We start from the raw sequence: 14,384 nt of genomic DNA on the forward strand, positions 1-14,384 counted from the left end.
ATCTAGCAAAGAAACTCATTCAAGTGTTTCCAAGAGGCTGGTGATTCAGCAGGGCTTACATTTTGATTCCTTTCATGTCCCAACTGCCACACTCACTTGGTTGTTTTTGCTCACCACACCAAATGCTCCTTCCCAAGTGCTTTGCACATATGAAAAAACTTTTAAGTTATTACTGCTATCTTGATTACAGCAGCCTATATTCTGCCAGTCACATCATAAGCATTTATTGGACTTGTGTCTCACTTGTATAACATATGTACTTTGGAATATTTTTTACAACTGCTACATATTGCTAAAGAGATTTGGCAAGCTGAGAGAGAAAGAGGGAGGGAGGGAGGCAGGGGGAGGAAGAGAAGGAGGGAGAGGGAAAGAGAGAGAGATCGCTAGTCCACTATAAAAAAATGCTTTTCTTTTCATTTCTATTTCTATTTTTAAGGGGAAAAATAATAATTCTATGTCAAATTTATATGGATAATAAGAAATTATATTTTTACATTTTGATATCTGCTCACTTGTAAAGAGATAAGGGTGCCAAGTATAATCTCATTTATTTGTGATTGGTTAATGTTTCACAAATAGAATCATAATATGTGCTTTAGATGATAAAGAAATAATGAAAGGTTTTAGGGTGACCTTTGTTGAATCCCCACTCTTTGGGCAAGTAATTTAAAAATTCTCCATGGCTTAAGGATCCAACATTGCCACTGTAGCATTTTGGGTCACAGTTGTGGCACAGTTTTAATCCCTGGCCTGGGGACTTCCACATGCTGCAGGCACAGCCAAAATATATATATATTCATGGCTTCTTCTCTAAAATGGGGATCCAAGGAGTTTTGTGTTTAAGGATGCCAACTCTGACAACAGATTTCTGGTTCAGACTTTGACCTTACCACTTTGACCTTAAATGAGTTCTTTGGAAATTCTGGGCCTGGGTTTTCTAGTGTATCCTAAGATAGACAGACATATACATATACATAAGTATGTGTACATATATATGTATGTGTGCATGTACATACACACACCAGGCATGTATAAGAATATTCAAAGCCACATTGTTCATAACACAAAAAATAAAATGAAAACAATCCAAATATCCACCAGCATAGAATAAATTATTGGAGCAAAATCATTCAATGGAATGTTAAACAGTAAATAAACTACAGCTGCGCACATCAATGATAATAAATCTCAAAATAAGATATTGAGAAACTAGTAAGATATGGAAGAATTCACTTTGTAGGAGTCTATTTTCATTGAGTTCTGAAACAAGAACAAATAAACCATGTATTATCTAGGGATACATACAGGGATGGAAAACTAAAAAAAAAAAAATGTTTTATACAAAATTTAGAATAGTGGTTGCTTCTAAAGGGAAGAGGGGGTTGTGACTGAAGAGGGCGTACAGGGACATCTGAGGACTGATAAGGCTGTAATTCTCTATCTGGGAAGTGTTTATAGGGTGTTTGCTTTCTAATTCTACAAACTGTACATATATATGTATATGGTATGCACTTACATATGATAATTTCAAAACAAAAATCATAATTATGAAAAATACCACATTTTGAGAACTAAGTAAAATTACAAATGTTTAGCAACAGTGTCTAGCATATAGTGAGCTCTCAATAGTGATAGGTACCATTATGATGATGTTAAGACATGGAGATGTGTGTACCAGTTAGAAGAAGAAAACACTGAAAAGTATGTCTTCATCTGTTTACACTATTGTACTCCAAAGTGCCTAAAAATCTATGTTTGAACCTAAAAATCTATGTTTGAACCACAGTCCTATTAAAGAATGAAATCTAATGGCTTTCAACCTTCAATAATTCAAGGGATATTACCAGAAAGATTCTTAGATTCTCAGCCACAGATAAGAATTCTACTTGGTTAAATATCAGTCACCTAATGGATATCCACACTGATGAATATGAGTTTTTAATTTCCTAATATCAGAGAATCAAACCCAACCTTTAAAGAAAAGTGATTAATATCTGCATCTTAGTAAAGGATCAAGTATCTAATTTAAGCTATTATAACTAAAGTCTAGTCACATAATAGAATCATAGAATTAGTAAAGTCACTTTGACCATCACTTAATTCAATTATTTACTTTACAGCTGAAGAAGCTAAAGCTCAGGGAGGTTAGTTGACTTTTTCAAGGTCAACAAAGAGTTTATGACCCAGTCAAAACTTGAACACAAGTTAGAATGGAACTTCCAGAAAATGTTCTACTATTGGTGTTCACCAGACCAAATAGAAAGGAGGATAGAGGAGGATGGGTGTAGAAGAGAAAGGAAGTGAGATCAGAAATACTCAGTTCCTTTCAAAAGAGCATAGGCACTGGAATCCATTGACACTTCCCTGGGACACCAGCCCAACAACGATTTTTTGTGTTACACCTATGAATGAACTCCTTTTGGGCCAAATTTGTGGGAAGAAGACAGACTCATCTCATTCTAATAACAGATAACATCCCATATGCAATTTCAAAGAACTCTAACACCCTCAATCTTACCCTTATCTCCATCAGCAGCAACTGATCCATTTTATGGGCATGCAATACAGTACTTGATCTTACTTAATCATTCTTCTCTTGCATCAATGTTTATCCCAAACCAATTACCAATCTAAAGCTAAATTTATAATTGTTTTCTTCAATAAATACTCACAGGAAACCTGTTAGGGATAAAGGCTCTGTACTGGGTACCAGAAATTTGATTAAAAGTGTTTACCCAAACTCCATTTACCTTGTCCCCTCAGGGGAGACAGTAATTTATTCAAAAGAAAAATAGGCAAACCAGAAGTAACTCTGTACAGACTAACCCCCAATCCTTATATCACAAGGACAATTAAATAAAAGCTCATAAAGAATCTTTGCTTGCTTCAGGACCTTATCAGCTTGAGCCAGCTGATAGGGAAAGTAGGTCTTATGGTTGAACTCTTGAACCAGGAAAGGATCAGTCCAAAGTTTCTGCCAGGTGACGTGACCTACAAAAGTATTCCCATTCCTTGGCTTATCTTTATGACTGATGAATGATTGCTTCTTATTTGCTCTATATGCTTGGAAAATGTGCTTAAATTGCTGGGCTGTCACAAGGAAGAGGTCTCCTTCTTGGAAAAGAAGAAAAATAATCCCCTAAGTGGCAAGGTTTAATTAATAGGAAAGTAGATTAGATTATCACACTGTCATTTTTTGTTTGTTTGTTTGTTTGTTTTTGTCTGATGTTTGGTGGTTTGGGAGCTTTTTTAACAAGCAAAAAAACTTCTAAAACCAGACACTTCCTTAAATTTGTTATTCTAATCTGTTGCTACTTTATAGTGCTCAATTAACAAGAAAGTATGACCTTATCAGTTGTTCACTCATTTTCATTCACTAATTTAGAAATTTCCATTTAAGGGAAATGTCCTAATCATAAAACAGCTGATAAAGTTCTTTATAAATGAAAAAACTGTTGAAGTGTATTCAAGGTACAGTGGGTGATTTCTCTAAAGGCATCATTTGGTGGGCAAAGCCAAGTTTAAACCTCCATGATGATTAAGGGAAGAGAGGTCTGAGATCCTAAAGCAGTTCTGTGTCCAAACTGGGAGTGCCTAGTAACCTCATGTACTGGTATAAGTGAACTAGCTTATATCTTCAGAGACTAACAGGGAAAGGCATAATTAATAACGGCCAAGCAACATGCACAGACAAGTGTTCAAACATTGAGAGTAGTAATCTCTCCTCAGGTGATTTATTGTCTGAATCAGGGAGTTAAATGGATCTCCCACTATTATCTAAAGGCACCAGTAGGTGGACAAAAATTGTTCAATCAAATGCCAACCTCATATGTATGACTGGGTCACTGTGCTATACAGCAGAAATTGACATAACACTGTAAAATCAACTATACTCTAATTTTTTAAAAAAGAATGTTTATTCCTTAAAAAAAAATGCCAACCTCCATAGTCCATTGAGGGAGACAGTAATTTATTAAAAATGCAGCATCAGAATAAAATTACTTTTCAGAAATTTGAAATAGAGAAGGAAAACAGAAGGTACAAACAAGTAAATAATAGTCAATAAATCCACCAGATAAAATCACAACCATGTTTTTAATTTCAGAAATTATTCCAATTTAAAGAAAATAATTTGAAAAGACAAATATTTTCATACAGCAAAACTAGGTATAGGGGGTTGCCCGTTGGTTTCTTCACTTGTTTTAGTTAACTTTTTCATCAAGGGCCAGTTTATTTCTCAGACCTTGACCCAGAAATAGATTAAAGTCTTTACGGCCACATGTAAAAGAATGAAATTAGAACACTTCCTAACACCATACACAAAAATAAACTCAAAATGGATTAAAGACCTAGATATAAGACCACATACTATAAAACTCTTAGAGGAAAACATAGGCCAAACACTCTCTGACATAAACACAGCAACATCTTCTCATATCCACCTCTTAGAGTAATGACAGTAGAAACAAAAATAAACAAATGGGACTTAATTAAACTTAAAAGTTTCTGCACAGCAAAAGAAACCCTAAACAAAACAAAAGACAACCCACAGAATGAGAGAAAATCTTTGCAAATGAGTTGACTGACAAGGGATTAATCTCCAAAATTTATAAACACCTTCTGCAGCTCCATACCAAAAAAAACAAACAACCCCATCCAAAAATGGGCAAAAGATCTAAACAGACAGTTCTCCAAAGAAGACATATGGATGGCCAAAAAACACATGAAAAGATGTTCAACATCACTCATTATTAGAGAAATGCAAATCAAAACCACGATGAGGTACCACCTTACACCAACCAGAATGGCCATCATCAAAAAGTCTACAAACAGTAAGTGCTGGAGAGGGTGTGGAGAAAAAGGAACCCTAGTACACTGTTGGTGGGATTGTGAATTGGTTCAACCACTGTGGAAAGCAGTATGGAGATTCCTCAGAAAACTAAACATAGAACTACCATTTGATCCAGCAATCCCACACCTGGGCATCTATCCAGAGAAAACCACAACTCGCAAAGACACATGTACTCCGATGTTCATCGCAGCACTATTTGCAATAGCTAAGACTTGGAAACAACCTAAATGTCCATCGACAGAGGAGTGACTAAAGAAGATGTGGTACATATACACAATGGAATATTACTCAGCCATTAAAAGGAATGAAATACCAGCATTTTTTGCAACATGGATGGACCTAGAAATTATCATTCTAAGTGAAGTTAGTCAGACAATGAGATACCAGCATCAAATGCTGTCACTTACATGTGGAATCTGAAAAAAGGACAGACTGAACTTCTTTGCAGAACAGATGCTGACTCACAGACTTTGAAAAACCTATGGTTTCCAAAAGAGACAGTTCAGGGGGTGGGGGATGCTGAGGGTTTGGGATGGAAATGCTATATCATTGTACAACTATAAATGTAATAAAATCATTGAGTAATAAAAAAAGACAACATTGTTATTTAAAAAAAAATAGATTAAAGTTCTAAATCAAAGATATGGAATGTCTTATCTAATGACAAATATTCATTCTCTGTCCTTCAAAGAGCATACTGGCCCTCCAAAGGGAATTTGCATGAACCTAAATGACACAACCAATAAGTACCTCATTTGGAGATCCCTTGGCTTCCTGAAGACCACATCACAGCATCAGTCAGCATCCTTTATAAGAACCAACAGATTGCATGTTGTTACAATACTGGATAGAGGAAGTAAGGACGGGAGAGAGCAGCCTTAGTTCATCGTTCCAAGGCCCCTGATGTGGAAGGAATAGTCACCTAGTACACACAAATGATCATTGTAATCCACAGGACAAGGGCTTGGCGTGTGGGAAAGGAAACTAGGCGTGGAATTCAAAAGCTAGAATTGCAAGGTGAGAGATCTGAGAGCTTCAAGAGGAGTCTGCTTTGTTTGTTTTCAGTCTAGACTGAGAGTGCATGGACTTAGGAAATATGCTTTAGGTTAGAAGGCACCCCAGGGGGTTGTTTTCTTTCTCTACTTAGATCCCTGAGTAATAATGCACATGCCAGTGCCTGCACTCAAAGCGAACTAGTGATGATGGAAATTCCCTCTCTTTCTTTCCACATCCAATCAAAAATCAAGGATGGGTGCCACTACTTTCTTAGACCCTCCTTCTCTACTTGTGTCTCCCACACTATATCTAGGTTCAATATTTCAGATGTCTCAATATTTCTCATTTAGATCAGAGCCATCATCTCCTAACTGCTCTCCTCACTACCAGCCCCTAATCTGTTTTCCACAATGCCTTCTAAAGAGCAAGTTTGACCATAAGACTGCCCAGTTTAAATTTTTTTAGTAGCTTTGTATAGCCTTCAGGTTAAAATCCAAACTATGGTAGTATAGGCTCTGCTAATACAATCACCTTGATTTATATCCTGTCTTTGCTACTTACCAACTTATGAAAGTTTTTTAACCTCTTTGATCCTGATTTCCTCATCTATAAAGTGGGATAACAATAATCCTTCTTCATAGGTTTGTTGTGAAGATTTAGGGAAATACTCCTTTGAAAGAGCTTGGCACTGTGCCTAGTTTTCAGTAACTTTTGGCTATTATTGCTATTATGATTTCACCAACTTCCTATTAGCTATGAAACCCCTCCCACAACGGGGCCTCATCTCCCTCTCCAATTATCTCTCTTTCTGTTAGCAAACCAATAATCCTATGTCTTATGAAGTAACTATTTTGTCCCAGTCTCCAGTGCCAAAGGATTTACATGTATTTTTTTAATCATTAACAATTCTAACTACTAGCATCCTTATTTTACAAATTAAAAAAATGAGACTTCAAACAGTTAAGCCACTTGGCCAAAGTAACTCAGCTACTAAGTGGTGGAACCCATTATTGAAATCAAAGCCTGTCATACTCCAAATCTCTTTTTTATGATGACAGTATGCTGCCTTTATCTTACTTTATTTCCCAAAAAAAAAAAATGATGCCACAGTATTTCTGATCCCTACATGCCTTTCCAGAATCTTGATACTCTGTTAAGAACTAAAATCTATGTCTTCTCCACTTGAACTTGGGCAAAGGACCTTTTGACTGCCTCAACTAATTGAGTCTGGCACAAGTCAAGCTATGTAACTTCTGAGGCTAGGTCATAAAAGGAAATGTGTCCTCTGTCCAGCAATCTCTTTAGGAGCACTGGTGCTTTGTTATGCACCAATAGAAAACCAGATCACCCACAGAAACCTCCCACACTGTTTAATCACTTTCATTTCCCCTGACAGCACACCTTCCATGGTCTTCAAATATGCAGCTTTCTCTGCCTACAAATCGCCACCAGCACCATGATGCTCTAACCGGTTACCCATATTCTCACTTAGAGAATTATTTTTCTTTCAAGAGTCATTGCAGGTGGTTTTTATTGTAGTTTTAGTTATATTTCCTAGGTGGTTAAGGATTCAAACTTCAAGTCAAAATGTCTAAGCTTAAATTTTTGTTGTTCACTGCTTCCAAGCTGTAGGACTTCATCTCTTCAACCTCTGTTCCTCCAAAAAAGAGTAATAGCCAAATCCATATCTTGGTATTGTATGGGTTTATTTATAGCTCTGAGAAAAGTTCCTGATATTTAATAAGAATTCAATACAGGTTGCAGTTACTACAGCACTAATTATATTGAACTGCAATTATGTTTTTCTTTCTGTGTCCTCTTCTGAACAAGAAGTAGCCTCTTGCTTGGAACCTAGGCTATGAAAAAAAATAAAAATTAAATAAAATATTTTTAGTCACTGAACATATGAATGAAAGATGGACAAACTAATGGATGAGTGGATGGATAAATGAATGAATGAATATGTATATATAATCTAGCCTTCCTTCAACTCTTTTTGTGCAGCATGTAGGAGAAGATGATTGAGATCTCCAGTCCTAGGGGAAGCAGTCCTAGTGCTGGCTGCATGCTTTTCCTCATGTCCAATTCTCTCTTTTCCTAGTGGTGCTATAGTACCACAGGCATGCAGAGAGCATCCTCACTTGGCCTAGTGAACCTTTTTAGTCTTGACAATCCAAACTAGATGGCGGGACTGTAAGGAAAGCCAATGCCAAAATTTCAGGTAGCCTCCAACTACAGACTCCCTTTCCTCTTTTAACCATTTTATAGCATTTTATAGCCTGCCATCGAGATACCTGACCTTGCCAAGTAAAACCAGTTAATCTTTTACAATGTCAGTCCCTTTTATGGGCTTCACGATATGGCAGTGCCATATGGTAGCAGTATTATAGAAGGACTCTGCTTTTACCTGACAAGCAGGTTTGTGTTGCACTAAGCAAATAATTTACCTCTTGCCTCGTGATGATATTTCCCCACTGACTTCTGCTCAATAGAAGAAATTGAGAGACATTATTAAACAGGCAACACAAACTTGATTAATAAAATGAGATGTGTGTACTTTTCATTTTCACCATAGAATCTACACATATGCATATTTATAATTCTCATTATAACAGCTAAAAAAATCTAGATATGCTGGCTGAGTTCCAACAACTGCCAGTGGAACTTAGTGCTATTCTAGGATGTCTGTGTCATATATGTATCTCAATTTTAATATCCAGAAAACCCCGAAGCACTAGTGAGTCTTTCAGTATGCCCCCTTGCCTCAGCATAAAAGAAAAAGTTTAAGCTTTTTTTTTTTTGGTTTTTTTTTTTTTTTGGATTTTTTGTCTTTTTATGGCCGCATCTACAGCATATGGAAGTTCCCAGGCTAGGGGTTGAATCAGAGCTGTACCTGCCAGCCTACATCACAGCCACAGCAATGCCAGTTCTGAGCTCCATTTGCAGCCTACACTGCAGCTCACAGCAATGCTGGATCCTTAACCCACTGAGCAAGGTCAGGGATTGAACCCACGCCCTCATGGATACTAATCGGGTTTGTTACTACAGAGTCATGAAGGGAACTCCTAAGAATTTTTTTAAAATAAGTGAAGTCCAGGATGCAAGTTGTCTACAGTCCTAAATTCCTTTAAAATTTAATGTGGAATTTATGTTTTTATTATTGAAGAGTCTGGGCTTCTTACAAGTTTAATCATCTCGGCATTCTTTTTCTGGAAGGAGCTATTTGAAGGCTGCAGAATGCTGAGGGGTAGAAAAAATTTTGAGGTGTGGCACCACTGTCTCTGATTGGGCAGCACGTCTCGAACGATGTGAGCTTTTTGCTGTTGACTCACCAGAGGGCAGCAGCTTTGCAGCTTGATGTCAGCAGGCAAGAATGTTAGACACTTCTCTCTGCCAGCCACTCCCCCCCACCCCCAGCAGTAGCCCAAAATTAAGCAAAGTTGTTTGGGTTAGCCTCTGACCAGCCTCCAGGCTGGGCTTCTTGCTGCCCTGGTTACCATGCTCCAGCAAAGAAAATCCCCATCAGATATCCACAGGGGAATGCTAAACTCTTCCAGCTCTGTGTCTCTGGGGACACCAATATAATTGCCCAATTAAGGTGTAGATTTGGGGGGGACAGAGTATGGTTTTCTAGGCACCCCTCTTCAACACACACACACACACACACACACACACACACACACACACACTTCTCTAGAAGGAAAACACCAAAATGCCAAAAGAAATCTATAAACAGGCACTAGAAAAATTTCTAGGTTCTAAATGGATTGTGTGCTGTTTGTACTCCTCATATTTGATCTGCCTCAATTTCCCCCACATTTCTGACTGTTCTAACTAAAGCCTCAGATGGGGGCTTGAACTATCCCCAAGGCCTTTTCTGACCTAATTTACTAAGATCCCATGAAATTAGACAACAACAAAAAAATCTCAGGATTTTTCTGAGAGGACTGACTTCCTGGTGCCCATGAGACATGGCAGCATTGCCTGCCTCATAATAGCTAGTCCTGGCTCCGTGAGTACTTATTTTTATTTATTACCTAGTTTCAATCTCCTCTCCTACCATCCTTCTGTTTAGCAGAAAAGAGAGTCTTATTTGTAAGTTAATTAAAACGTTCACATTTGTTGTAGCTTTTAGATGATTCTGGTAGTTTTAGGCAACTGAAAGCTTGCACAGACAGTATATTATATATCATTGCCAAAGTCAAGCAACCAGTTAAACCAGTATAGTTAAGCCAAGGAGAAACTGAATCACAGAAACTTAGTGTGCCCTAATTCAGCTTTCCAAAGTGTGGGTATCCCAGATTTAAAACTGTTTGATTCCCTTGGTACACTACAATATGAGGCAAAAATGCTCTCTAAGGTCTTGTCCTCGGTCCATTTCTTTTTCCTGATGGATGGTACCAGCCTCAACTTCTCATTCTGTTTGAATGCCCTCCAGAATTGTCTAGTTTGGTTATTCTAGTGAGCTAAGTTATGATCCCTAAAAAGATATGTCCATGTCCTAATCTCCAGAACCTGGGAATATGAGCTTATCTGAAAAAAAAATTAAGATCTGGAGATGAGATTTTCCTGGGTGATCCGGGTGAGCCCTTAATCCAATGATGAGCATCCTTATAAGAAACATTCGGAGGAGGGACACAGGGAGAAAAGGACAGGCCCTATAAAGATGGAGGCAGAAATGGAGAGATGCAGCTACAAGCCAAGAAATTCCCGGAGCCACCAGAAGCTGGAAGAGGTGAGGAATAGATTCTCCTCTGGAGCCTCTGCTGGGAACACAACCCTGCTGATACTTGAATTGCAGACTTCCTGCCTCCAGAATTGTGAATACATTTCTGTTGTTTTAAAGGAACCAAGTTTATGGTAATTTGTCACGGCAGCCATAGAAAACCAATGCATTTACTAACTCAAATGTCTTATAGAAATCATACAAGTAATGAAATGAGCAAGCAGTCTAGATAGGGAAATTCTAGTTTGAGCAACCCATATAGCTTTTCATCTCAAAGCAAGGAAACAACAGAAAGTGCAAGTGGTCTGTAATAAATGTAAGAACAACCATCTTCCCAAAAGAAGTACCCACCACTCAGATCCAACCAATTGTTACTGTGGGAAAACATGAACCCAGTATGGCCAGATCTTTCCATTTCTATTGCATTTTTATTTTCAATCTCCTGCACTTTCAGTGTTTGTTCAAAAATCAAACAGGCCAACTGCACTCTGTGAGACCAAACCCAATATGTTTGAGGTCTGAATTATGACAACATGTGACCAGTTGCAGCCTCTGGAGCCAACTGACCCTTCTGACAGTATTTAAGGTATATGCCTCAGACTTTTCATGACAGAACTAAGAATAGGACCTTTTTTCTTCCTACTTCACCCAGTTTGTCAGCCCAGGCCATTTACATTCAAAATCTCTCCCCTGCTTGGTGTAGGCAGAGAGATTTTTGGACCCTTGACCATTTAGAATCTAGAAGGTGGGGAGTTCCCGTCGTGGCGCAGTGGTTAACGAATCCGACTAGGAACCATAAGGTTGCGGGTTCGGTCCCTGCCCTTGCTCAGTGGGTTAAGGATCCGGTGTTGCTGTGAGCTGTGGTGTAGGTTGCAGACGCGGCTCAGATCCCGCGTTGCTGTGGCTCTGGCGTAGGCCAGGGGCTACAGCTCCGATTCAACCCCTAGCCTGGGAACCTCCACATGCCGCAGGAGCGGCCCAAGAAATGGAAAAAAAAAAAAAAAAAAAAAAAAAAAAAATCTAGAAGGTTTGTGTGTGAGTTTGTGTGCATGTGATTTGAAGAGGATCGGGGTAGAGACTGAAATGCAATGTCTGATTACTTTAGAAAGACAAATTTATTCACCAGGGAGAATTAAAAATCAAAAGGCATTTTTCTGTGTTTATTTTATCACAAAGCATTAAAATATATTGTACTGAAAGGACTGATATTTAAATCAGATAAAATATAAGGTAAAAAACAGATATAATTTAATGTTGACACAGTTTCTGAGTCTAGTTTATTAGAAGTCACTATTTCTGTGATAATTTATCACATCTCTAGAGCTACCCACTTCCTAATTCCAGACAGTAAATGTCCTTTGAAACACTACGAAGTAAAACAGAGCTCAACTAGATTGAATTTTTCAGTCTGATTATAAAGATGATTAGGAAGATAGTCATGATCTTTGCAAGTACTACAAAAATGAAAGTAATACAAAAATATATTATAGCTCTTATTGAGTTTGCAGTGAGGAAAGAAAATTGTGATCATTTTTTCCTGTGTTTTCCTTGAAATGCTCTGAAAATAATTAGGGGAAGTTTTTGAAGGGTCACTCTAAAGGGTATAGGAATTGAAGATGTTCAGGAATAGATAGAGAAATGAGTCTCCTTACTGAGAGGTGGAGTCTCCTTACTCCTTAGTCATATTAAAGTTAAGGATACAAAGAATTTTAACAACTCAGCAAGAAGAAAACAACCCAGTTTTAAAATGAGCAAAAGATTTAAATATACATTTAACAAAAGAAGACATATAAATGCCTGATAAGCATGTGAAAATGTTCTCAACATCATTAGTCACTAGGGAAATGCAGATCAAACCCGTAATGAGGTATCACTTCATACCCACTAGGATCATGTCTATCAAAAAGACAGGCAATGAGTAGTATTGACAAGGATGTGAAGAAGCTGGAAACCTGGTACATTGTTGGTGAGGATGTAAAATTATACAGCCACTTTGGAAAACAGTTTGACAGTTTCTTAAAAGTTAAATATTAATTTTCCATTCAATATAGCAATGCTGCTCCTAGATGTCTACCCAAGAGAAACGAAACAATATTTTCACATAAGACTTGAACATGAATGTTCAAAACAGCTTTATTAGGAATTCCCACCATGGCACAGTGGGTTAAGAATCCTATGACTGCTTGGAGTTCCCGTTGTGGCTCAGTGGTTAACGTATCAGACTAGGAACCATGAGGTTGCAGGTTCGCTCCCTGGCCTTACTCAGTGGGTTGAGGATCTGGTGTTGCCGTGAGCTGTGTTGTAGGTTGCAGATGCTGCTAGGATCCTGCATTGCTGTGGCTCTGGCTTAGGCTTGGCAGCTACTGCTCCAATTGGACCCCTAGCCTGGGAACCTCCACATGCCATGGGTGCGGCCCCAGAAAAGGCAAAAAGACAAAAAAAAAGTAAAAAAGAAAAAAAAGAATCCTTTGACTGCAGCGATTCAGGTTGCTGTAAATGTTTGTGTTCAATCCCCAGCCTGACACAGTGGGTCGAAGGATTTGACGCTCCTATAGCTGCAGTGTAGGTCACAGCCGTGGCTCAGATTTAATCCCTGGCCTGGGAAGATCTAGATCCCATTGGTGTGGTCATAAAATTTTAAAAAAAAAAGCCTCATTAAATCATAGCCAAAAAGTAAAAACAACCAAAATATCCACCTACTGGTGAATGTATAAACAAAATGTAGTATTTCCATACAATAGCATATTATTCAGGCTTAAAAAGAAATGACATATATCTAATATATGTGACAACATTTATAAACCTAAAAAACATTATACTAAGTGAAACAAGTCAGACACAGAACACTGTGTATTATATGATTTCATTTATAGGAAATGTCCAAAATAGGTAATGCCATGAAATCATGACGTTGGTGTTTGCCTGGGACTGGGTAGGGAATAGGGATTAATTACACAGGCAGGGGGATGAAAATGTTCTAAAACTGTTGTGGAAATGGTTATATACCTCAGTGAGCTTATTAAAAATCATTGCATTGTGCACTTAAAATGGATGAATTTGACAATCTTTTGCACAGCAAAGTAAACAAAAAAAGATGAAAAAGACAACTTACAAAGTGGGAGAAAATAATTTCAAATGATGCAACTGACAAGGGCTTAATCTCTAAAACAGACAAACAATGCATACAACTCAACAGCAAAAAAGCCAAAAACCCAATGGAAAAATGGGCAAAAGGCCTAAACAGACATTTCTCCAAAGAAGATATACAGATGGCCACAAGCACATGAAAAAAATGCTCAATATCACTGACGATGAGAGAAATGCAAATCAAAACTACCACGAGATACCACCTCACACCATTCAGAATGGCCATCATTAAGTCCACAAATAACAAATGCTGGAGAGGATGTGGAGAAAAGAGAACCCTCCTGCACTCTTAGTGGGAATGTAAGCTGGTACAACCACTATGGAGAACAGTATGAAGGTACCTTAGAAAACTATATGTAGAACTACCATATGACCCAGCAATCCCACTCTTGGGCATATATCCAGACAAAACTTTCCTTGAAAAAGACACATGTACATTCATGTTGATTCTCAATAGCCAGGACATGAAAACAACTCAAATGTCCATTACATATGATTAGATTAAGAAGATGTGGTATATATACACACAATGGAATACTACTCAGCCATAAAAAATAACAAAATAACGCCATTTGCAGTAATAGGAATGGAATTAGAGACTCTCATACTGAATGAAGCAAGTCAGAAAGAGAAAGACAAATACCATATGATATCACTTATATC

The 14,384-nt window shown here is 37.8% G+C and overlaps 1 protein-coding gene and 1 long non-coding RNA gene across 8 annotated transcripts in view; one reads left to right on the plus strand and one right to left on the minus strand.

The window, feature by feature from the left end:
* LOC106509137 (uncharacterized) overlaps nucleotides 1-5,798 on the minus strand; it is a 67,168-nt gene extending 61,370 nt beyond the window's left edge. The window contains exon 1 of one of the 4 annotated variants that reach the window (XR_014841625.1): nucleotides 5,603-5,795. This is a non-coding gene — a long non-coding RNA (uncharacterized LOC106509137). Of the gene's footprint in view, nucleotides 1-5,602 lie in introns of all 4 variants that reach the window. The other 3 variants (XR_014841626.1, XR_014841623.1, XR_002335668.2) reach the window with 3 other exon arrangements.
* The window catches only part of CDKN2B (cyclin dependent kinase inhibitor 2B), a 139,583-nt gene that overhangs the window by 47,439 nt on the left and 77,760 nt on the right, over nucleotides 1-14,384 (plus strand). The gene's annotated exons all lie outside the window — the stretch shown is intronic.

The sequence above is a fragment of the Sus scrofa genome, chromosome 1, assembly GCF_054392235.1.
Source record: "Sus scrofa isolate SSC_HxYL_T2T_F1_AM1 chromosome 1, Sscrofa_HxYL_maternal_Yorkshire_Landrace_v2.0, whole genome shotgun sequence".
In the NCBI taxonomy this organism is placed as follows: Eukaryota; Metazoa; Chordata; class Mammalia; order Artiodactyla; family Suidae; genus Sus; species Sus scrofa.